The sequence below is a fragment of the Haliaeetus leucocephalus genome, unplaced genomic scaffold (genome assembly GCF_000737465.1).
Source record: "Haliaeetus leucocephalus isolate CR32 unplaced genomic scaffold, Haliaeetus_leucocephalus-4.0 Scaffold712, whole genome shotgun sequence".
Taxonomy (NCBI): Eukaryota; Metazoa; Chordata; class Aves; order Accipitriformes; family Accipitridae; genus Haliaeetus; species Haliaeetus leucocephalus.
In genome coordinates, this window is record NW_010973148.1 from 174762 (window position 1) to 197511 (window position 22750).

General features: G+C 38.3%; 1 protein-coding gene across 1 annotated transcript in view; it reads left to right on the forward strand.

The window, feature by feature from the left end:
• HDHD1 (haloacid dehalogenase-like hydrolase domain containing 1) overlaps positions 1 to 22750 on the forward strand; it is a 74657-nt gene that overhangs the window by 311 nt on the left and 51596 nt on the right. The window lies entirely within an intron of this gene.

The window sequence follows — 22750 nt, forward strand, 5'->3', positions numbered from 1 at the left end:
CCCCTTCAGGGCCGGCTCGCTCCGGGCGGCCGGCCAGGGCGCCCCGGGCGGCGTTGCTGAAAGCCGGCTGAAGGGATTAAAAGCAGCAAGGAAGCGATTGATTTCCTTCTCCTCGTCCGCGCCAGCCCGCTGCTTTTCGCGGGCAAATTTCGCTTGGATGAAAAAAAAAAAAAAAAATAAAAAAATAAAAATCCGGGGCCGAGATCGAATAGGGCGCTTACCCTTAATGGCGGCGGACCGAGCGAGGTGAGGGTGGCTGTGGGGACAGAGGCGTGGGGCAGACGGGGGTGGAAAGCCGGGGAAGGTGGGTGCGGAGGGCGCGTTGGCGGTTTTGGGGCGCCGGGGGGAGTCCAAAGGCCGCCTGGAGCTCTGCCGGAGGCGGCCGAGGACGGCCGGGCCCTGCCCTGAGGGGTTGCTTGTGCCGCGCAGGGTGCAGGAGAGCGTTTTCGAGCGTTTGGAGGGGCAGTCTCCAACTGAAAACTCTGGGAACCAGCGGGAGAGCCGCCTCCCGGTTCTTGTGTCGGGAGACTTTCGGCTCTGCGGGGTTGTTCGGCAGGCTCTCGCCTCCCGTGCTACAGCTAGATTGGGTCTTGTCACAGTCAGTGTGACCAGGGCAGTATTTAAGTCTGCTCTTAACTGCTTTCGTGAATGAGGCCCTTCTGCTGGACAATAATGGAGTACTTTTGTAGGTGATTCGGTTTTTGAAATAGTCCATGTGGTTTATCACACGGGAAGCAGCTTTGGATGTGGGCGGGTTCTTAAAAAGTGTGAACTTGAGGTGTGTGCCTTCCTTCTGCAAAACCCAGATTGTTGCAGTTTCTGGAAGGACTGCTGTGAAGTCTGATGAATTACTCTGTTTCCGAGAAATGTGCGCTTTTCCCTCCCTCATACCTACAGCAGGTGAAGGCAGTTCAGTTATCGTGGTTTAAAACAAAAATGGCTTTACTCACACTATCACAAAAAGTTTCAAGCATTTTAGAGCCTTTGGTTTCTGTCTGTTTAATCTGTACTCTCAATACGCTATGCAAAACAGCGACTGAATTTCTTCAGTTTCATTTTCAGTTTCACCACTGGAGTCTCAAATAGCCTGAGGTTATGTTTTTCTTTTTTTTTAATCCAGGACCAATTATTTTAATTTCGTTCTTATTTAGAAGTTTTAGGAAAGCTTTTTTAGTTGCTACTGCTTTTTAGCAGAATTTGAAAATGTGCTTCACACAGAATACTCACCTGAACAGGACAGTCTAGGTAAGCGGTATGAATATTTAGGCTTTGATATGGATATGTAAGATTTCTGTATCATTTTTAAGTGAATTTATTATGCACAGGCATTTACAGGATAGGTGCTTTAGCTTTGGCCAATATTCTAGGAACTAAAGACATTTGTCTCAGATGTTATCCTGTCTATATTTAGAAACTGCCTTTCTATAACATTCCAAACACAAAACCAATACAAATTGAGGTTCTGAGTCGTGTTTTACGTCCTGGGGTTCATATAGTGAAGAAGGATTAAAAGTACTCTAGATTACGAACTGTATCTCATGCTGGGAAAGTAATTATAGTGGATCGATAATTCTTGGATACTTTGTCACTTTCTGGATTCAAATAAAATAGCAGATATAAATTATGGCATTTTGGTTGCTTATATATATATACATGCAAAAAAAACCCTGTATATAAACATGAAGAGTTTATGCATGCTGGTATAATTCATTTTTATCCCTACATATGAGGCATCCTTTACACTTACAAATATTTGTTGTATTGTGTTTCCATTCCCCTAGTTACTGTTATGCTACAATGTGGATGTGATTTCTTCTACTTTAAAAAGCTGCATAGAAAGAATGCGTTGTATTTCAGTGATCTTTCAGCTGTGATGAAAGCCATAATTATATATAAAATTTAACTGAAAATCCTCTTAAGTGTCTTCCAGTACAGAGGCATAAAAGGGACACCACCTTGATGATTTTCATAATGTACACTTCCTTTCAGAGAACTTGTAGTATGTTTCAGCCTCTAAATACTTTGAGTGTCACAACTTTTAACATAGTTTTTGGTGAACCTGTTTGTTTCATGACAAGTTGTGACCCTTAGGAGGCAAAAAGGCAGTCAGGAGACTGCTTGGACTTCCACAAGATTCCTAAATGTTTCAAGAAATTTGGAATAATTCTAGGGAAGGCATGAAATAAGGGGCACACAGGCTAGATGCTTTCTGCTGAATCTGTCTGCTGTAAGTCTTCTGAATGAGACAAATGGTTATATTGATGTAAACCTACATGAGATATAAGATCCCCTTTAATTTTCATATGCAATTTTTAATGTCACCTAATGTTAATCAAAGATGATAAATGAATTACATACATATTTCTAGAAGCTATAGAAATCTGCATAAAATTACTTCCTTTGAAAGAACACAAACAAAATTTCAGTATTGGATATCTAAAACTACACTTTTGTAACTTTTTTTAAGTACCTCCATAGCTGGTTGCATTTTTCAAAATCTGAAGCTTTAGGTTTTGCAATAATTTTCACAACGAAGTAGTGTGTGAAAATGTATGTGACTGTTTTTGGAAGTTTTCACCTAAACCTTGCTGATTTTATAGAACAAATATGAATTGATCTATAAATGATGAAAAATTGAACATTAAATTGATCTGATGTGTGCCATGAACTTGCTTCCTATAGCTGACATACTTGCTTTTGATTAAGGAAGGTAGGATATCTTCTGACAGGAAGATTTCCAAACTATTTGTGAATACTTCATACCTGAGTGTAAAATCCTTAAATGAGGTCTGAGGCACTTACAAGGTTCTTGACTTTGGAAACAATCCAAGTGTTACCCTGTAGAACCTGCATCCATATACTTCAGTCGCTAAGGCTAGGCTATGTGAGTGTGTTGCTGAGTCTCATCTTCTGTGACTTTATCTCCCCCATCTCTTTAGCATAATTGAGACTGATTAAATTGTCCTTGAGTCCCACCTTGATATATCAGGTTACCTTCAATAGGGGAGTTCTTCCCCCTGAACTGCCAGTGGAAGTACTTCATCCCTTTTATTCGGAGTCCTTCTGTATCATTATTTGGAGTGTTATCTAATGCCATTTTTTCAGCACTTATAATCAATGCAGTTCACCCTTCTGACGTTTTCTCCTTTTGGATTACTTTCTTTCCCTTTGAGCTGTTGGATGAAATCTTATTTTTTTTTTCTTTTGTGCCAGTTGCCAGGGAATTAGCACACTGGAAAGTAATGCTCTCATTTAGTAAGTAAAATATGTGAACAGCACCTCTAGATGGCTTGTTATTTAATAGGTAAAATTAATTGAAGGACTGTTTTTTGTAGGAAGCTCCAGCTGTAATAGAAAAAACAGCCTTTGTGCTAGCGTACAGCAGTTACATCCTGCTTTATTATACATATGCAGCAAGGTTTAGTTAACATTGTTTGTAAGTGGTGCTCACTTCACTGTGTGGCCTAAACCAGAGGAAAAGGAATAACAAAATTTTAATTTTTGGTGTACTGCTGTACTTTTTTTTTAACCCAACACTTTTGTAGTGTTAAATTTCTACTTGCTTTCCTACAGCGAATCCTAACAATAAATGCTCAGAACTTGTACTGTTGCCGAAAAACTCGGAATAAAGAACTTATCAACACCAATTTAGTGTAGATAAGCAGACACTTCTTTATTGATGGCCGGGTGCGTGGGTGAGTCCTCTCACGAACCACGCACACCTGAACACCAAAATCACACACCTTATATTGTGCTTGCTCATACATATTCATTAGATTTCCGGGAAATGTCATGCATATTCATTAGATTTCTGGGAAGTCATTAGCATATGCAAATGTCCTTTATGCATGCGCATTGAAGGTCTCTGGTGGTCTTCTAGAGTCCTCTGGTGGTCTTTCATAGTCTTCCTCACTTGTCCGCTTCTTGACCTTCTCTAGGTGATTCTGCGCAGTTTGGTCCTTGGCAGGTAACTAACTGTTTCTTGGCAGATAACTACAAGTTGCTTCATTTGACTCTTCTCAGTTCCCATTAATTTGAAGTTCTGACATCTTATGCATTCTAGGTTATAATATACTCCTACAAATAAACACTATATCCAAATTATCTTAAATCTTAAGCTTCTTATCTAAGTTCTAAATGTTCCTACTAGATGATTTTAACCAATTCCTCCGGCCTTGGTACAGGGCTATACAGAGGATTTCACAACAGCTGTTGGTTGTTGGTTAAATGTGTAAAATGCAATAGATATATAATTTTTGCTAAAATATTTCTTATAATTCTATATTCCTATTAAAATTGAATATGATTAATTCTAACTAATAACAAATCAATAACAAATCAATAACAGTACTACTGTACATTTTCTTAAAATGCTTTAGTCTTTTCCTACAGAAGACTACTGTTACAACTACTAGTATGTAGTATAATTAAAACTGTTAAACCTACTTATGTGTGCGCTTATCCAACACGCAGAGTACAGGGTTAGCTGGCTAAAATAAAAAACCAGAACAGAAGCTAGAGGTCTTTGATATCTAAATAAATACTTTTGTTATAGTTGTACTGTTTAATATCCGATCCTGTCATTTTAGCATCTTGTAAAAACATACAAACGTGAAGATACAGAAGGAAAAATCTACTGAATTTGTACAAAACATACAGCTAGAGTAATGCCCCTAAGATCTGTCTTCTTAACTTACTTTTAGGTTGTATTTTGAGCTATGACAAGTGTTTTTGTTATGTAATTGTAGCCAATTGTAGCTACCCTACCACCAGAACACAATAGAATTGAATGTTGCCTTTGTTGATCAGTGCTTAATCTTGTAGGGGGCCGAAAATATTTTAAATGAGAAATTATGTGCTTTACAAGCTGCATGTATAATATTAACTTTTCCTAACTGACTAATGAACTTAGGAAAACTGCTGCAAAGATAAGATGTTTCTTAGCATTGTGCTTAAAGCTGAACTAAAACTTAATTAACATGCAGAGAACACGACAGTTCAGTAGAGAAAGTTTAGTCATGTATTTATTTTTGTTTAATTTTTTGTTAGGAATAGTGACCATTTTATATAAATTATTATCCTTGCTGGTGTCCCTTAATGTCGTGAAACAACATCCTTACATAAGGTAAGTCAGCGTATTCAAGCACATCTAAGGGAGATGGTTTCTAAAGCAGCTTAGTTTTGCAAGATACCTTCACCATAACTCAAAGTCATGTTGGACTGTATAGGCACAGGTATGCCAGTTTGTTCTGACCATTCGCAGAGGGGCGAGAAGTAGTTTAGGCAGCTGGGATCAGAAGTTGCTGCTCTTGCAGCTGCTGTCTTCCTTGTGTGGAGGAGACCACTGGATTCTTGTGTGCCACTTCTAAGCAGCTCCTGCATAGCTAGTCACACAGGTAATCTCTGTTCTATAATATAGAAGAAATTAACTTGCAATTAAATTCATTGCAGTGTTGTGAGATTCACAAGATTTGGGCATGTTTTCTTTCTCCCCAGTGTTACCTACCCATTGTGACAAGGTCAGAAGTCAAAAATGTACTCTTACTTCCATTTCCTTGCACAAGTTGCCTAGGAGATTGCTGTTACAAGAAAACTGGTAAGAGTTCCATGCTGGAGTTTACTTACGTGCATGCCGTCTTTTATTTTACAGCGTGAATGGGAGGTTAAAACAGCTTCCTATTTCTTCTGCATCAGAGCAAATAGCACCAATTCAACTAAACATCAGTCCTCTCTAGATTGTCCTCTATTATGGTTTAAGTGCAGGAATTAATCTTCTTAGGCTATGAACTGGCAATTTTGTAAGCCAATTTTCTGCTTCTAGGTAGTGGAAACTTACTTTCTTGCCATTCTCCATTTCCATCTGATTTGGGGGAACAAAGAAGGAAACAAAAATACTGTCTTGCCCCTGTGTTCTGTACTTGTATTTTGTTCCAAAACCAAAGAGATTAAGGATATTATTATATTAAAATACCTCATAGATGCTTCGTGAGCAAATTTTGGAGATAAGTAGAACAGCTCCTCATTGAGACTTAACTAACCATAAATAGAGTAAATAAGATTTGTCATATACTTGAAAGCTAACATTTTAATTTAACAGCAAGGAAAATTTTGGCAAGGACGTAACAAACATACTAATGTAGAGTCTAGCTTCTGTTATTCCCATGATCGATTTGTAGATTGTCCATCCACGTGATTGCCTGTTGTTTGTGGTTAGAGTAATCCAGAATTGGAACATAGTTCAGCATCTGTAGAACAGGGGTTTTTTTTCATTTCTGTAATGGTTAACACATTTCAAAATGCCATGGGCAGCATTAGCAATGATCTTTTTTTCTCCCTGGGGAGTTAACAAAGGAATGCTCCCAAGCTGAAAGATCCATGATTTGATTTTAATATTGCGCGTAAGTTACACACAAATGCAATGTATTTTTTGTGCTTATTTATTTCTTTATTAGTTGCACCAGACCCAAAGCATTTGGTTTTAAAAGAAAATAAAAAACACGTGCTAAATAAATTAATCCCAAGAGATTTCAAATTTCCACTGTTAATAATGTGGCTTTCATTTTCTGACTTTTACACACATTCAGTTGTATAGAGGACCTTTAGCAAGCGGAGAGGTGTGTTTTGAAGGTGCTGGGAGTCTAAAGGTTCTGTTTAGTGATTTTAAAGATGCACACAGCAGTTTTACCATTTATAAAAATTAGTCTCTTTCTGTGCCTAAATGCAGATTTTCAAATCTGTTTTTAGATGATAAGGTTTTATATTTGTTGGCTGTGTACACGGTTTTGTGTATAAAGTTGCAATTATTTTGCTTTGCATGTAAATAATAAGGTGTCATAAATGGAATAGAATTTCATACAAAGAAAAGATGTATAGAATTTTCCCTTATAAGAACACTATTTCCAGCTGCTGTGTTCCAATTTTCTTTTTACTTAAGAAGGAAAACAACATTAACAGCCCTGGATTTATTATACTGCATACTGGCAGTAGTTACACTGTATGCCATCTTGGGCCCAACTCTGCAGCTCTTATTCTGAGTAGTTGTAATTCATTCATCAAGCCTTGTTGTGAGTTGGCTAATTGAACTCTTGAGAGTGGAATTTTTAAGGACACCTTAATTTGTCTGGGTAGGACAGTTTACCAGCAACATTCTTCTCTGTGAGTTCTGCTGGTGTATTTTCTCTGTGAGACAGTCTGATTCTTGAATACCGGCATTTATACTGCTAATGTCGCCGGGGGGGGGGGGGGGTTGGTTTTTGTTACTATTTTTAACTAGTTTTTTACTTTTTTTTTTTTTTTTCACTTGGCAAAAGACCTTAATGGTGATGATAATTTTCACAATGTGAACATTGCTCTTTTAAAGAACAGGAACTATGTTAACTAACAACACAAAAACAATTAAGCTAAATACCTTCTGGCTTCAAACTTGGTATCTATTGCTTTTGTTATGGACAACTGATTTTCTTTCGCACAATGTAGAGACTGCTGGTGATTGTTGCTGCTTCTTTTATGTGTTTCTGTACCTCTCTGTATTGATCCTCATTACTTTCACAAAACTACAGAGATGTATTTAACCAAGATCATTTTTGTATCTTACAGTGGTTCTGACAGAGACTCCTGACCTTGATTTATCCTTTTCCTCCCCCTTAACAATAATAATGATAATACAGTGTTCTGACCCAAAGCTCCTTAAGCCAACCTTCATCAAGATTTTTCTTGGTACTTAGACCAGAGAAAACCATCCTGTTTTATTTATCTCACTTTGGCTTCCTTTACCTCAATAACCAGTGAGGAATGCTTGTCTCTTGTGGCTCTTTTTTTGATGGCTGACAACTTTTTTCTTTTTTTTTTTTTTTCAGCAATATTTTGCTTCTTGAAGGGTTGCACACCTATTGACAGTATCAGTGTTTGCTGTCTTTATGTATGCTTTCTGTTCTTATGCAGCTTTTAATAATTTTTAATTCCTTTTATGATAAATACCATTTTCCATAGTAGTTTGGCAATAAATCTGATGCTGTAATTTGGAAAAAATTGCATCTAAGTGGACACTGCTCTTTCCCAAGTATGGTTTTGCTGTTGTTATATATAATAGCTAGTTTCTTTTTAAAATGTATTCTTACTTTTCTTCCTCCTTCCCTTTTGAGGTATATGAAGTATTTTTGTAAAAGTCATCAAATAAGTCCCACTTCTAGCAGACTGTGTGTCTCTGATGAAACAGGTTTATTTCTAGTTCTTTAAAGCTTTCCTTTGGGCACCAGTTATGTACAGCACTCCATATATTACTTTTTTCCTCTGCTGTTAGTTTTCACCTTTGCTGTACCTGTGTGTTGTTCTTTTGGACAGGTTTCATGTGCAGTTTGTCTCGGGATAATGCAAGACAACTGAGAGGAAAGCCCAGTTTATTATTTGTCAGCCCAGTCTTTCTAACATCCACAGGAATTTACTCATGACCTTCGTCATTGTATAATATGTACGGCGTTATACGGTGTCTCATTCTCCCATTAATACGCGTTCTCTGACCTGGTGTAATAGTTCCAGCAGCCCCTGTGTAACCTTTGCTCTCCAAAGAATAGGTACATGATGGTCCTTTGCAGCAGTCCTGTGCTTGTGGGTGCTGAACTCATTGGGTTTGCTGCCAAGCAGCTCAGCCCTCTTGTTCACTCCTGGGCATTGATTGTTTGCTGTGCATAAATATTAGTTCACTCAGGTTCTCTTTCACAGTGTCGCCACATACTGCAAATTGCCCGCTCCTGTTAGGGCATCTTTTTGAACATTATGTCTTTAAAATTGTGTTCTGCTTTAATTGGTCCATTTGGCTGTAATATAAATGGTGTATTCAAACTAATAGACCCTCATTTGATTACTGACCAGCCATGAGGGAAGTGTCTTTGTTGGATTGGGATGTTTTATGAGTTTGATGCTGGTACTGTTTATTTGGGAACACTTCTATGGAAGAGGAAAAAATTTGCACTAGTACTGGAAGAAGAATGGAATGAAAGATAATGTGTGTTTAATGAAAAAATTGGGATTATAGTGTATCAGAAGGTCTGAAGCGGGAGAAATTAATGGGTTTAAGGTGGAGCATGAGTACACTGAGACATAATGCCATTTGAATAAATTGTTCTATGGTAAAAATATTTTTGTTTTGTTTTGTAATTTACATACAGAAAGCTCCTTTGACCTGTCTCTTCAGGGCAAAAAGAGTAGACCCATGCATGCCCCTAAAGTGACATAACCTTGGATAATGTCATCATTCTGCTACAAGACTATTACTGCAAAAAATTAAACCATGTGAAATGGTGGATCTTTTTATGCTCCGACTGAATCCTCTCTATAGCATTATATTATTATTGGACTAACAACACGTTCTTTGCTTTGTTGCTCAGGGGAGATGGAGCCACAAAGAGCGTATCACAATGCAATAAATTTCTAGTCTTTAAAAATTAAAACCGGTGTTTCATGGGGAACATATCTCAGGAAAATGAAAATATTTGGGCCACTGAGGTATTGTAGTATATCTAATTGCTACTCCACTGCCTAATAACTTGCATTGTTATTATTGTTGTAGATCATATTTTTATGATATTTATCCTTCTCCCATATTTAATTTGAACATCTTCATTTTCTATGAATGAAATGTAAGAGTAAAGAGCAAGAAGTAGTGTTGCTATTCTGGTTTTGTGTGTTCTAGAACTTTAAACTTTTTATGTGGCAGTTGATTGCAAATTGTACAGTACTGTAAAATTTAGTTTCTTAAATTGTTTGACACACCATTGACTTTGCATAGTTTACTGTTTATCATGGCTTTGCCTTTTTCAAAAAGGAAGTGAGTTATTCCCCTTCCCTCTTTTGGAACTTGTGACAGAGAACAGGTAATTAGTGTGTGCACATGGAAACACTGTAGAATAACAAGATAAAATTGAAGTTCTAGGTTCTATGGGTTAGGTTAAAAAAAAAGTTTTGCATCTTTATACTACTTGTTATACTAATGCCAATTCTACTATTTATTTTTAATTAAAAAACTCTAGAGTTCTCTCTTACAGATTAAAAAAAAAGGTTTTGGTTTTACCTGCTAATTGTATTCAAAGTTTTAAAGAACTTTTGGTGTGGTTTTAGCTGCCTATTACCTGGGTCTTCATACTATTAGAAACAGCTGCATGTCCTAAAAACCTCACACTTATACCACTGCAAAATTTCTGGGCGGCTGTGATCTGTCACATAGAACCTCCCCTGTCCAGGCTGGTCCCTGAAGTGCCCTGAGAGGAGAGCTTTCTGGAGTCTGCTGTAGCACCATTGCTGCTTTCCAGACCATTCTTTTCCTATGGAAAGCAGGATGGGGGAGAGAGGAAGCAGTCTACACATATGTTGGAACAAGATTTGAAATAACATGACCTGAGTGCTTCTAGGTCCCAGGGTTTAGAAGTAGCCTATGATTTCCAAAATGTATACATTGGACCTACAGAAGTAACTGTACTTATTAATGGCAGTGTTAACAACATGTAAGAGTTTATGCCAGTACTTATGCGTAAATGCAAATATACTTTGTACAGCAGTCTTCATATGGCATCTTGGTCTCTAAGAAAACTTCTGAATTTTGATGGCATCTTGGGAAGTGTCATAGCATTAGGAATTCTCTTCTTTTATGTTTATTTTTGTTGTTAAGGTTTTTCTAAGCCTATGCTCTAAATTCTGCAGTTATTGTTCCTTGGATATATTATGTTAGTATTACTTTATCTCAAAATATATTTCATAAATAGAAGAAAGTTTGTGCAGTGTTCATCATGGTATTAGGCTCTCTGTATATGCTAAATTTTTTTATAGGTATCTGTTTGTTTTACGAACTTCAGAATCTTTCAAATAATATTTCTCCAGTTTGGAAATTTCCAGTGCTCTACAAACCCCTACAAATCCTGGATAAAGCTTTAGAGATACAGGAGATGTTTTTTGATGTGGGTATGTATACAAAGGAGAGGATTTCCTCCATTTAAAATAACTATTGAGATAATGAGTGGCTTCTCAGTAACTCTGAAGTTGTCAAAGAAAAATGCCTTAAAAATACATCAAAATTTTCTTGAAGAAGTCTCTTTGCATAAGAGAGAGTTAACAATAAAACTGGAATATATGGTTTATAAATTAACTGGCCCTTGTTTTTCCCAAACCAAAGCTCTTGGCTTTAAGAGTTGGCATTTCGGGACCTGTAGCTGGTTTCTGTCTGCATTATACTGGTTAAGGCTGCTATCTACATAAATCTATGTTTCCCCCCGCCTCTCCCCCAGGCAATGATACAAGATGATTAAATTATATGTTAGCGTGGTTTTTCTCTCCTCATTGCCCTGGTTAATTGAGAAATGGCTATATGTTTGTAGAAGTTTCTACTAAGAGGGGGAAAAAGAAAAGCCATATTCTAATATTTATAGCAAAACCATGGAAGTTATTCCCTTCTTCACCCATTCCCTTTTCTAATACTGTAGTTCAACATGGAATAGATTCATGTTTTCTTTTTTCTTCCTTCTGTTATAATTGCAGCTTTCAGGGGTCTAAAACAAATATTACCATTTGACCCAAATGTTTCTGTGTTTGTATATAAAGAAAAGGAAGGCAGCATACTTTTTTCCTCAGTGTACTCTTCTGAAGATATTTAGTTTACCTTTCTCTTCATAGCATCTTGCATACTGAAATTGTGAGCTACAGTTCTCTGCTTTATATTCTAATTGTATGTACAAGGAATTACATTTCACTGATGTTCTAACATTATTCCTACGTATATCTCAAAAGAGTTACAGTAGGAAAAATACTTCCAATACCCATTCATTCTTTCTGGGTTGGATCCTACATTTGTCTTTCTTCTCTTCTCCTTCTTTAAAGTAGCCTTCTTGTGCTGTTAATTAAAAACAGTCTTGCTTTTGAAAAAAAAACCACTCTGTAAGTTTAGGCCCAACTGAGATTTGATCTAATTTTCCTAGAAATTGTTCTCACTAAAGTCTTGAAATCCTCAACTTATCCGAGTCTTCTTGACCTGACAGCTGACTTGATAGTGTTTATCAATAATTTTTACCCAAAACCTTGTTCTTTCATGCCATTCTTTTTTTAGAGGTGAGCACATAATGGAAATACATCATTCAAAAAGATTGTATTTGTACACATGAGTTGTTACAAGGCGCCCGATACGTAGGTGGTGTACCATATCAGAGGTATAATAAGGTGTACCTTACAGATACCACTCTTTCCTTAGAAGTAAAGGAGTTCATACAGGTGTTAAAAAATCCTACAGTTCTGTTTAAATAACAGTACCTACTCCTCCAAGCTGTGAAAGTTTTTATTGGTAATACAGGCCCAGAAGCATAAATCAAATACTCAACAAAATAGTTTACAAAGGTCAATGATTACAGGTATTGTATAACTGTACTCAATGGTAGCTGTAAGTTTGAAAAATGTACTGCCCACTTGAATTGTCTATAATGGAGCCTTTGAGACAATTATAGACTACCAAGGAAATTACTTTTTCACAGAGTGATGATGATGAAGTAATTTAATGGCTTCAGTACTGACAGTGTAGATGCTTCCCATTTGTAGTTCAAGACCTACTTAAGCTCCTCTGACAGTCCATGAAAGGGATTTAAATTCTCAAGAGACATGCTGCATTTTCTATAATTAATAATAATAATAATAGGGTAGAGGGTAGTCTCAGAAGATATCCCTTTCCTGAAGAAAACAGCTTTAATTCTTGTATAATTTCATTTTATTTATTTATTACTGGCAAAGCTTTAAAACTCTAGAAAATCAAGTTCATAACAGAAGTGATGACAGGCCAACAGTCCTGTAGCAATACCACCATGAACCGTGTCAACCTAACACAAGAAAAAAACCCCTCCAACCTCTTTGCTTATGACAAGCTCGGTGGCTAAAGCTGCCCTTTATATTTTAGAGGGTAGACCGTAGCCATGTTCAACAGTGTTCAGCTCTGTTTTCTTTGATTGCAACATTTCATATAATTGGATTCTTCTATTAATAGTTAATTTACTCTTCAGACAACAGAAAAATCCAAAAGGCTTTCAGCCTGTTAATGGAATACCAGATTTGCATTTTTGTGCAAAGTTTTCAATCTCTTTGAAAACTACTAGCCAGAGGCTGTTAGAAAGACGTGGCCTATACTGCGTTGGCCTCTTCTCAGAAGAGAAGGACCTTTGGTGACCAACTGTTCCATTATTATTGCAACTTGTATACCTTCTAATTCTTTCTTCTTTACATTTAGGAAACACATAAGTTACCCTGTTTAACTGGATATGCAACTTTAACTGGACGCCTGGGACATGTTATTCCTTCTAACAGTTTCAAAACATGTGTCAAAAGGTATAGCCTTAGGACTTCATCTTTTTGTCTAGAAGTCATTTAAGTTCCAGTGGCTCAGTTCAGTGTATTCAGCAAATGAAGCAGACATTTTTTATTTTGCTGATTGTAAGCTTGATTTTAGATGAAGCAGAAGTAAATTACTGGAATGGGGTCAGGGATGCTATTTGGTGAACGGTGTCTGTTACAAATGGCGTTTTTCAGAGTTATTTCATATTCAGGTGTTAGTAACTTCTAAAAATCTCATTAGAGATTTTGTGTGTCAGTTCTGTTTGGATATTGCTAAATACAGCTGTTTATAATTGTTTTCATAGTTATATATAGTTGCATAAGTGATGCTTATATTAATAATTTCTAGCTATTATTTTTGCCACACCTTGTCGGGTGTTAATTAGAAAGACTAATTTTTTTCCTAATTTCCTTAAAGTTCTTGCCTCTTTCTAATTATGAAGCTGCCTGCAATGCACCTTCAAAAACAATTTTCACATTTGCAAGCAGAATGATAGCAAATTGTTGCTATGGAGCGAAGAAATTTTTTGTAAATCTAAGTTCGGGTTAGTTACTGTGGAATTGGAAATGCGTACCTTATCTAACATGTTTATATTCAGAAACTGAGCTTGTTTGTCTCTTGCTTGTACCATTGTGACTTAATTTATTTCAGAAGATTTGTACCTAATTCTGAGTAGTGAGAGAGAGGCTACTGGATTTTTTTTGTTGGTGGTGGGTTTTTTTGTTTTTTGTTTTTGGATGGAGGGAAGGAAGTTGGGGCTATTTTGGGAAATAAAGTAAAAAGTCTCCTCTTATCTGCTTATTGAGCATATGCTTTGCCAACCTGTCTTTTGTAAGCGCTGTTGCAGTAGAACTAAGCACATCCTAGCGAAGTAACTCCCGTGTCAGGCTTATTAAATTCCAACCACGGGGGAGTGAAGCTGCTTGTGTCTCAAAATGTAAACTTTGACCTCGGCTTGCAGAACTGAGGTAGGAGGGAAGAAAGATTAAGTGAAAATGGAATGACTCCTTGTTCAGTTCACAATATCTATTTTTATTTTTAGCACATTAATCATATGGAAGAATGAAATGATGGACTAAAGTTTCTTACACTCTCCGAGTCTCTGAACACATATTTTTTTATTTCATTTAGTAGGATACACAGCAGTGTTCCTTGTAACTCTAAGCTGTCACACTCAAAACAGAGTCATAACATAACATTTCCATTATGCTCAGAACCACTCTCTAGCAAAATAAGATTCAGCCTCTCCCCTTTGAGACAGCTGAAAATATAACCTTAATAGCTACTGTTGGAGAGTCTTCTTCCAGCTTTCTATTCCTCCTGTAGTCCTCATGTGAATTGGGTTCACTGATGTGTTAGTGAGATTCTCTGTCTGAACCTTTTTGTAATCACTGTATTCTTCCAGGATTGTAGTGTGGGTAAGTTTTATGTCTTTTTATAAAACATCCCTCGTACTGTTTTGTTACTTTTTCCCTGTTTTAAACAAGAGATAGTAGAGTTTAGGTTAAATGGATTTTGATGTTTGAAGACTGACCTTATGCTAGTTTAGAATTGACATAATGGGCTAAAATAATACTAGGTGAGTTTGATCCAAGCGCAGGACTTAAGAGGCAGATCTGTTCTCAGTCACCTCCTCTCTGCCAGAAAATGCCACTCTTAGAAAAGCTTTAAAAGGTAAAGTATTTTACTTGAAAGCTGGGACTTCGTCCAGTACATCTGCCTTTAGGTACCTGATGTGTACCAAATGTTTGAGTGTTCTCTATAGCACTTCACTAACATAAAGTAATTTTTGTGTGCAGTTAAGAGATTGATACTTTTTTTCCCAGGTGGAGGTCCCTGGGGTGGTTTCAAACTGAGGTGATTTGAAACCCTTACACAGGTATTTTGCATCAAATGTTTAATTTTGAAATGTCTCCTCCACATCTTACAGGAACTGTAGTTGATGCCTTGTATTTGTATTTGTTTTTCAGGCTTCCTAATCAGTCTGCATCTGCCATATTAAGTAGAGACTTTGTATGATGGGCGGTAGAGTTCTTGGGCAGACCACACAACTTTGTACAAGAATTTTCACAACAGAAGCCTAACTCAAAATATGCTGATAAGATTTTCCAGTTAATAAAGGCTAACATAATCTCTATTTTTAGTGTGATTGTGTATACTAGGTAGGTATACTAGGTAGACTAAATCATCTATGCAGAGAGGCTAAAGATTTTCAGCAAAATTTCAGATATATACTGGGAGGAAAACTATACAGCTCTTCAGCAGCAGGACTGAGAATTAGTGTGTAAATAATCATAGGGAAAATAAAAGGAATCCTATTAAGCAACTGTTATTGTATACTGAACTCTGTTAGTGGCAGTTTATTGGGAATATTAATACAAAGATCTAGTACTGATACAGTCCGACTGCAGTTGAGTAGCAGACTGGCTTAATTTCCTGGGAATAGGAAAAGTTCCTTTTGCCCTGCGAGGTGTCCTCAGCATACAGCATCTGCAGTTCAGGTGCTGGAATGCAAATGGTGTCTGAGCCCAGAAACACAAAAGCATTGTGCGTTGGATGGTGCTTTGAGCAACTGCATCTAGTGAAGGATATCCCTGCCCGTGTCCGGGGGGTTGGACTAGGTGATCTTTAAAGGTCTCTTCCAACCCAAACCATTCTATGATTTCAGTACCTATCTCTCAGTGGGTTCAGTGGGGCTTGGTTAAAAGCTTCTATGGCCAAGTATAAGTTTTTATTTCACCATGCCAATTATAAGCAAGCCGATGATAGTCTAAAACAAATTACAGTCTTCCAGTAGTTCTGTGCTTCTGCCCATGGTGTTACAAACCAAAAAGAGCTCACGTACCATCAGTCGTGGCAGTCCACTAACTTCGAGTGGTCCCGCTCTGGGCTGCAGGCTGTGTTTGACTTAGGGGTCCGTTCGGACCTGCCTCCAGCTCACTGCCGAGTCTGGAGGTAGGACAACTTTTGCTGTCACTGCGTGAGGTTTTTCAGTGCTCTGTGAGAACAGCCCTCTACTCTAATCCTCAGCGAGGGCTATGGTCATGAGACTTCAGAGAAGCCTGTGGTGTTGGAAGTCCCTTTAATTGGTATCTATACCATGGTTTTGAGGATTCAGTACAGTTTTCAAACAAACGGTGATTACAGCTCATAAAACATAATTTTCAGTTTGCTGTATCACACTTGCCTCATGAATCTCAAAGGTCTGATTCTTTTTTTGTATTTTAGATTCTAGTTAGGATTAGGAGTTCTTGGTATACCGCTATTAAAGAGATACTGTGATCAGGTCTTGCAGTATCTCTGATGCTTTCCTCTTGACTGTAGGCTGTCAGCCATGATGAAATGTCCTCTCTCGTGGAAAATCAAGCGCATTGATGATGTTTGGTTTTCTCCTCTTAGTGTTATCACCACAGAGGAATTACTCCATCAACAGATTTACTTCAAAAATTTTAGGCGCTCTTGAGTGGATGGAAGAGATTAGCTTTATTAATCTGTAGTTCTTTACACTTCTTTTCTGGTAGTATGTTTGATACATTGCTGCAATTAAGTTTAGAACATTGTCCAAGACCACACTGGAAAAATAATCTTTTTCTTTTCTATTAAAGTCACTCTGTCTTTTGAAATGTTTCCACTGTTTAGGAAACTGACTTTTTGGACAGTATTACAGAAACTGATTTAGAAACATGTAACACTGAAAGCCAAACAACTTGAATTCGCAGCTCGCTTAAGTCTTAATATATATATAGTCTCTTGGGCAAGCAAAAGCTTTCTGAGAATAAGGAAACTGGTATTAGAAGAGAACTGTGGCATGCTGAAGAGAATTTCCTCTTTGGTCTCATTTTGCTGGGTGTTTTTCGAGGGAGGAATAAAGTTTTCTGACTCTTTTCCCCTCTCTTGACTATTCTTTTTTCCATTGTTGCTGCTTTAGGTTGTGGGTTAAACAGAGCAGCTCTGTCTGTTCAGGGAAAGCTGTTTCTTATAGCTCTTCCTGGAGAAAGTACATCTTTGTGTAGGGTTTCCGTGGCAAGGTTTTGCTAGCGGGGGGGCTACAGGGGTGGCTTCTGTGAGAAGCTGCTGGAAGCTTCCCCCATGTCTGACAGAGCCAGTGCCAGCCGGCTCCAAGACGGACCCACTGCTGGTCAAGGCCGAGCCCATGAGTGACGGTGGTGGTGCTTCTGGGAGAAGGGATTTAAGAAGGGGAAAAAAAAACCTGTGCTAGTGCAACTGCAGCTGGAGAGAGGAGAGAGAATATGTGACAGAAACAACTGCAGACCCCCAGGTCAGTGAAGAAAGAGGGGAGGAGGTGCTCCAGGCACTGGAGCAGAGATTCCCCTGCAGCCCGTGGGGAAGACCCTGGTGAGGCAGGCTGTCCCCCTGCAGCCCAGGGAGGACCACGGGGGAGCAGATCTCCACCTGCAGCCCAGGGAGGACCCCATGCCGGAGCAGGGGGATGCCTGAAGGAGGCTGTGACCCCATGGGAAGTCTGCACTGGAGCAGGTTTTCTGGCAGGACTTGTGACCCCATGGGGGACCCACACTGGAGCAGTCTGTGCCTGAAGGACTGCAGCCCGCGGGAGGGACCTGCGCTGGAGCAGTTCATGAAGAACCGCAGCCTGCGGGAAGGACACACGTTGGAGAAGTTGGTGGAGGACTGTCTCCTGTGGGAGACACCCCACAGCAGAGCAGGGGCCGAGTGTGGAGTCCTCCTCCCCCTGAAGAGGAAGGAGCAGCAGAGACAAGGTGTGAGGAACCGACCCCAACCCCCATTCCCCGTCCCCCTGCGCTGCTGGGGGGAGGGAGTAGAGAAAATTGGAGTAAAGTTAAGCCCGGGAGAAGGGAGGGGTGGGGGTAGGAGTTTGTTTGTTTTAAGATTTAGGTTTTTTTCTCATTACCCTACTCTGATTTGATTGGTAATAAATGAAACTCATTTCCCCATGTCGAGTCTGTTTTGCCTGTGATGGTAATGGGTGAGTGATCACTCCCTGTCCTTATCTTGACCCACGAGCCTTTCCTTGTATTTTCTCTCCCCTGTCCAGTTGAGGAGGGGAGTGACAGAGCGGCTTTGGTGGGCACCTGGCATCCAGCCAGGGTCAACCCACAACAGTGTTAATTACGAAGATGTATTTTTTTAATCTTATGCTGACTGATAACATAATGACCTTTTTGGTTTCATTTACCTTGTGTGGTAGTGTTATCCAAGTGCCCTGGAACATCTCATTTCAAAACAACTTTTAAAACCCTGTTTTGCATTCCTCAGGTCGGTGAACTGCTGCCATGCGTTGTCAGCAATGTATCGAGAAGAAGAAATACACCCTTGGTGAAAGGCAAACTTCCTTGTGAACATGCTACAAGCTGTTCTTCTAGAGCTCGTAGTTGCTCCTCTGGATGAGAGCGGTCCTGGTATAATGCTGTTGCCTTGTTATAGTAGCTCATATGCTAATAATGACAGTGTAACTGTTACCTGACTTAGGCCTTGTCATAGACGTTTTAAGAAGCTACATCTCTGTTAGCCATAGGTTTTGGCCCAACAAGCAGGATTGTGTAGGTACCATATCAACTGCTGTTTGCATAGTTCTATTTTTAATGGTTAAGGGCCTGCATGAATGCCTAAGAAAGTATATCAGGGAGTTTCTATGAATCAATAGCTTTTCTATTTTTAAACCAATGAGATGCTGTCACGTAGCTGCTGTTTAATAAGTACAGTTTTAGAATGTTTTAAATGAAATCATATATATTGCCTGTATTTCAAAGCTGGATTCCCTCGTGCTCAGGAATTGAAATACAGATTTCTCTTTACTTTTTCATGTGCTATTTTGTATTGGTGATGGAGTATTTTTTTACAGGTCCACATCAGAAGAGTGTTTGCATGGTTTATTCGTGAACTGTTTCTGTCACTTCCCTGTGGCATTAAAAAGAATGATAAACTGCATATGTGAATACAAGATAGTGTTAAGATATGTCTGCTATATTAATATAAACTAAAAGCCTTTTGAATTTGTTCAGAAGCTTCTTCCCCTCCCCATAGAAGTAAAATGTTTCTGTGCATATAAAATGAGAAATTGGCTTTCTCTGTAGCTGCCATTGAAGAATTCTCGCAGTAATAGAAGCCCAGAGGGGCAAATATGTGATACTCGTTTGGGAACAGTTCTATGCAGCTATTATTTTTTGGGCACCAAACTTACTTTCTTTTTAAGCCTGTTAGCAATAACTTGCATTCATGGTAGGACGTCTCATATCAGAGAATGGCAAACAGACTGACAGAACTTTGAGTGAGTTAGCCAGTGGCAGTGTGTTTCTCTGGACTTAGTGAAGTAATCACCGCGTAGCATATTCATGTTTCTTGGAGAGTACTTATATTAATATTCTAGTACAACAGAAAAAAAAAGAAACAGATTTGCAAAAATTAAAGCTCCAGAACAGACTTCTACCTGCTGCCTACTAAAATGAATAATGGATCATTTCAATGAATTTTTCTAAGTGCTAATCAAAAATATAATGATTTGCAAATCATTACTCAATTAAATTGGAAGCAGTAATTTTAATTTTCAGCAATTATAGTAATTATTTTTTCTTTATCTTTGGAAGTTATGGTTTATCAATCATGTAAAATGGTTTACCAGATAATTTGCTCTTTATAACTAGCTTATGATTTTGAAGTAGCCATTATTTGGTGCTTGCTATTTATTTTAATAGAGGCTTTACCTTCCTTTAATTTCCAGGTAACGATAAGATGAACTTAAGTGATACTGGTTATGAGAGTAGATCAGTCAAAAGGTGAATACAGACGTGAACACTGCAGCAGCATTTCCTTTGGTTTGATGGGCCAGACTGCATTCAGGTTTGGCCTGCCTGGTTGGGTACATCAGCACCACATGCCTTGAAATTTAGGCATGGCTCAAGTATTTTGGTTCAGCATGCATGAAAGCAGTGCTTATTTCCTCCTATGACAGTGGCTGAAGTGGGTATCTCTGTAAGGTGATAAATTTAGATTTCAATTTTCTTCATAAGCAAGTTCATCTGGGAGGAATGGTGGAAATACTACAGCAAAGAATAGAACATTCCTGTTCCTCATCTGCTCAGGAGGCCTTCTCTGCTAAGGGGTTTGAACTGACATCCCTTTAATGAGCCCTTAAGTCAACAGGCTCCAGGTTGACTTGTATTCACTGGCTAGCACTCATCTGAGTTTTATTCTTTAAAAAGCAGCTTTTGCCTTTAAAAGACAGTACTGTATACACACACAAACACAATGTATGTATATATTTAATAATATATGTTGATATGCTTTCATAAATAAATATACAAGCATATAAATGCTTTATATGTATATATGTGTATATATATGTATATAACATAGTAGCATAAAAAAATCTCATGGGATGTTAGAGAAGTAGGCTTGGGCCCTTAGGGTGGATTGAAAGGCTGAGTCTAATTTTCTGGACTAGTGCTGTAACACGTAGGCTATTGTGCAAAAAGTAATTTCTCTTGTCTGCCTTCCTTATCCCCACTCTTGCTAAGCTGCTGTAAGCGACTTTGAGGTCAGCTGTTAAGCTGCTGTTTTTTTCTCCTCTTAGCCATCATGGGTAACCATAGTCATGCATTCTTAAACTAGCTTTCACAGTAGTGAAAGCGTGAATGGAAGGATGTTGGGAGTAAACCACAAGACTGAACTTTTGCCACAAATAGCAAGATAATTTTCTACTAAAGATCGTTTATTTAAAAAAAAAAAAATCCTCAAATTTTCCTTTCCTTTTTTTCTGATTGTTTTGCTAACTCAGGAGCCTTCAGCTGTAATTCTTCAGTGGTTCTGCGTGGTTTAAACTAAGTTTTGCAGTTTCAGACCTGTTCCAGTGACAGTTGTATAGTTGCTAGTCTTTGCATTGTTTATACTGGTTTTGTCTGTCTTGTTTGACTGCTGATATCTTAAGGGGAAAGTCTCAGATTCCCACTGAAAGAAATGGTGAAGATAGAAAAAGAATGGGGAATGAATTATGCTTTATTCAGTGGCATAGTCTGTTGTTCCCTCAGTGACCATTTTTTATAACGCTGTTGTATTTTTATGTTTCAGTAGTTTGTCATAATGTATTGTTCCTTCTTAATTTTTTTGAGACGGAGCTGTAATTGATAAACTGTGCATAGTAATATCTTGAATTATTCTTTGGGTTGAGAGGATGTTCCTTCTTCCATTCGAAGTTTGCTATTCAGATGCCATTGGTTTCCCACTCTTTTCGTTTTTCCTGCTTATCAAAACCACCAGCAGGATCTTGCAAGTTTTGTGGATAGTTATGTGGGTTTTATCTTGGCAGTGGTGGTTCCTAAACTCTGTGATAGTCCACATACAATTCGAAATGTGGTGAACGTACCACTGTTTGAGGTTCATATCCTCAGTTATATGGATATTTCAAGAATTGGTTCACCTGCGTAATCGAACAAGCTAAGAGCATATTCTGCCTGTGAGGAGAAGGGTTGTAGGGTGGCAGGCTTGATGACGGATCTCTTCAAAGCACAGCACCTTACTGAGAGACATCCATTCCCTGGCTTTCATGCAGTGCTGCAGCATTTGTTATACTGCTGAGTCTCAGACTTGACACAACTGCTCAGTGAGCTGATCAGCCGTGTCTCTTGTGTGCTGGGGAGAGAGGGAAGAGAACTGTGAGTTCGTGATTTTGCTCTTGTTGAAGTAGGTGGGCATGAGGACCATTGACTGAGTTCTGCATGTGATATTCAAGACTCGAGAAAGTTAGTCTTTCTGATGGAAAATCTGTCACTATTTTGGCTTCGCTGTTACTGTGTTTAAATCCTGTGTTCTTTAACACTGTTCAGTTGATATAGTGGGAGAATAAACACACAAAGGCCTGTGTTACATTTAAATCTAGAAATGAGAGAAACTGTAAATGTCATTGCTATTACTGTAGCTCCATGAGTAGAGGAAACATCTAATACTCTCTGGAATGTTGATTACCCCACCATTTCAACAATTGTGTAGATTTGTTTGCAAGTTAACGCTTTATACTGTGCTAAATGCCACCAATTGAGTTGCAAAAAGCAAAGCAAAAATTTCCACTTCTGTAATTATGTTCTGGTTTATAATTATATTTATCTCTTGTACCCCAAATGAGTGTTTCAGTAATTTGTATGGCTTCTTATACTGTTGCATACCCTAAAGAGATTAAAGGAATATTGTGAAAGACTGATAGGAAAGCAAAATCATAGTCATCTGTGTGTTCATTCAGTATTGATGGTGACAATCTAATGAGATTTTCTCAATCTTGGGCCAAAATCTTGGTAAAAATGACTAATGGCGTTTGAATTCGGCTAAACTGAATACTGAAGATGGTTCTCTTCTACATATGGGCAGAAATCTGCCTACCAGGTATGGACACAAGAAACCTATTCCTTG